Raw genomic sequence first — 3508 nt, forward strand, 5'->3', positions numbered from 1 at the left:
GCTTAGCTTTTGTTGTTGAGTCTACTGCATTTTACAAAAAAAAAAAATACAAAAAGATTTTGTTTCTTTAGGCTACACTTGTAGCCGTGCTACTAATATTTTTCTTTGAGTTTTGCATGCATAGAACCCGTGATCGTTCCTTTGTTCCCCTTGATCCGGAAATTGAGAGAACTCTTTCAAGAAAAAGAGTGGCTAATAGATCCTTGGGTTATAGTTCTTCAAGTGAAGAAGAAATTCAAGAAGAGCAAGGCATGGGTGAAAATCCTAGAGTGGCCTTGAAGGAGCTTGGAGTGCCCGGGGCATATAGGTTTGAGAGCGGAATAGCTCCACCTACTACACCGGCAAATGACTTCGAAATCCGGCCGGCAATGATCACCTTGATTGAGAGAAGGCAATATAGTGGGGCCAAGAATGAGAGCCCATTGAACCATCTAAAGGAGTTTTAAAAATATTGCAACACCATCAAAGTCAATGGGGTTTCTCAAGAATTCATCCGCCTCAAGTTGTTCCCTTTCTCTCTAATAGGAAGATCTTTGGAGTGGCTAGACAACGATGTCACAAAGGCTTTCTTGTCCCGCTTCTACCCCCAAAAGAAGACGGCGGAGGCAAGAGCCTTGATTCAAGGGTTCAAGCAAAGGCCAAGTGAAAGCCTTTACGAAGCATGGGAGAGATTCAAAGAGTATCAAAGGGAGTGCCCTGACCACGGAATCCCCACATACCAAGTGATCCAAATCTTCTATGGCGGTTTAAGTCCCCAAGGCAAGTCATGCCTTGATGGAGGGGCCGGGGGCCCTATCATGAACAAAACCGAAGAAGAAGTTGTGGACATCATTGAGGACGTGGTGACATACTATAGGGATTGGCAAGATGGGGAGAGGGACTCTTCAAGCAAGCAATCTTCATTATACTCGGTGGACCATCTAAATGCAATCAACAACCTTTCCTCCGAAATGACAAACTTAGGAAAGGAGGTCACCGCAATCAAAGCTAAGTTGGAGAGCACTTTTTCCCCTTCTCAAGCCTCGAATCTTCCCTCCCAATTTAAGGGGAGAGGTACTCCTTCTAACTCTCAACCCCCTCCCTCTTCACATAATATGCCTATGGGATGCTTGTTTTGTGATGCATGTGGATCGTATGATCATGACTCTAGTACTTGTCCTAATGAATGTGTTGATAAGTTTGATAACCATGAGAGTGAACATGTGAATTATGTGTCGAATAATAATGGTCAACGGTTTGATAATCAAAGAGGTCAATGGAATAGGAACTACCAAGGCCAAGGCAATTTTGACAACTATAACCAAGGTGGTGGTTATAGAAACCAAGGGAACCAAGGCTCTCGTGGTAGCTATAATAATCAAGGTTATAGTGGCCAAAATCAAAGCCAAAATTATGGTAATCAAGGACAAAGTTATGGTAACCAAAACCAAGGTTATGGAAATCATAACCAAGGTAGTGGTAATCATAATCAAGGTGGTGGAAACCATAATAAAGGCTATGGCCAAAGTCAAAATAGGAGTAATTGGAACAATCAAGGACGGGGTAATTTTCAAAATAATTCTCAAAGAGGTCCCCCACCCGGGTTTGTTCCAAAGACTCAAGGCGAAAGTTCCTATTCTCAACCTTCTTCACCTAAGACTAATTTGGAGGAGATAATTGAGAATCACACCAAGTTGTTGAACACATACATGGCCGTGAGTGATAAAAAATTTAATGAAATGATGACCCGCAATAAAATGCTTGAAAACCAAATCTCTCAACTTGCTAATGCCTTGAAAGATCATGCAAGCCCTTCTTCTTTACCTTCCCAAGGTCTTGATCCCAAGAAACCCGTGAATGCTATTGTTACAAGGAGTGGAAAAGTTCTTGAGGAGAGATTGCCTAGGAAGGGTGTAGATAAGGAGATTCCTAGGGAGGTTTTGGGTGAGGATGAGGGGAATAGGGCATCATTGGATGAGGTAGTGGTTGAGACACCGAGAGAGGTGAGAGTAGAGAAAGAGATTGTGAGACCCAAGCTCCCCTACCCACAAAAATTCATGAGACACAAATTGGATGAACAATTTGGGAGGTTCATTGAGATGCTAAAACAAATCCACCTTTCTCTACCTTTTACCGATGTGATCAACCAAATGCCAAACTATGCCAAATTCCTCAAAGACATTTTGAGTGGGAGAAGAACTTGTGAGGTTGTGGAGACCATCAATTTGACCGAAAATTGTAGTGCTATCATCATGAACAAAATGCCACCCAAGTTGAAAGATCCCGGAAACTTCTCCATCCCTTGTGCCATTAACAAGATGCAAATTGATAATGCCTTATGTGACTTGGGAGCTAGTGTGAGCCTAATGCCATATTCGGTTTATCAAAGACTTGAGCTAGGGGAACTCTTACCTTCTAACATTACCTTGCAATTAGCGGATAGGTCTATCCAATTTCCAAAAGGTAAGGTAGAGGATGTCCCTTTGAGGGTGGGGAAGTTTGTGTTTCCCGTGGATTTTGTTGTTCTTGAAATGGATGAGGATGCCACCATTCCGATCATTTTAGGTAGACCCTTTCTTGCTACCTCGGGAGCCATGATTGATGTGAGGAGTGCTAAGATCTCCCTTAAGGTAGGAGAAGAGGTTATAGAATTTGATTTGAATGAAAGCATGAAGTATCCATGTTCTTTTTTGGAAAATTGTATGATGATTGATTCTCTTGAGATTGTTGTGTCTTCCATGCATGAGCGCTTGCTCACTTTTAACGATGCTCTTGAGAATGTTTTGTTGAACAAAGACAAGGTAGGTGCTTCATGCAAGGAGATGACTTTCTATGAGGAGTTACTTGATGGAAGTGTGGAGGACGTGGATGATCAAACATGTTTGAAAATCTCAAGCAATGAAGCTTTGCAAGTGGCCACATCACAAGAAGGTAATGGTGTGCCTATGGTGGAGCTCAAACCTCTACCATCACACCTTAGGTATGAATTCTTGGGCCCGCATTCCACTTACCCCGTGATAGTTAATGCATCCTTGAGCGAGAGCCAAGCTCAAGCGTTATGTGGTGTTTTGAGAAAACACCAAGGTGCTTTGGGGTACACAATTGATGACCTTAAAGGTATAAGCCCCGCCTTGTGCCAACACCACATAACGCTTGAGGAAGGCGCCCTTCCCTCTATTGAACGACAAAGGAAACTACATCCCCAAATGGGAGAGGTAGTTAAGAAGGAGATCACTAAGCTATTGGATGCGGGAATCATATTCCCCATCTCTAGCTCTAGGTGGGTCTCCCCCGTCCATGTCGTTCCAAAGAAGGGGGGCATGACCGTGGTTGAGAATGAGAAGGGTGAGCTCATTCGAACTAGGACGGTCACCGGTTGGCGGATGTGTATAGACTATAGATGTCTAAACACATCTACCAAGAAGGATCATTTTCCTCTTCCGTTTAATGACCAAATGCTTGAGAGACTAACAAGGCACAAGTTTTATTGTTTCCTCGATGGGTATTCTGGATTCTTCCAAATCCCCAT

The 3508-nt window shown here is 43.1% G+C and overlaps 1 pseudogene; it reads right to left on the reverse strand.

Annotated features, from left to right (window-relative positions):
• Window positions 1–610: 610 nt before the first annotated feature.
• Window positions 611–709, reverse strand: LOC145615858 (small nucleolar RNA R71; annotated as a pseudogene).
• Window positions 710–3508: the final 2799 nt, after the last annotated feature.

This window comes from Chenopodium album, chromosome 25, assembly GCF_948465745.1.
Source record: "Chenopodium album chromosome 25, dcCheAlbu1.1, whole genome shotgun sequence".
Taxonomy (NCBI): domain Eukaryota; kingdom Viridiplantae; phylum Streptophyta; class Magnoliopsida; order Caryophyllales; family Amaranthaceae; genus Chenopodium; species Chenopodium album.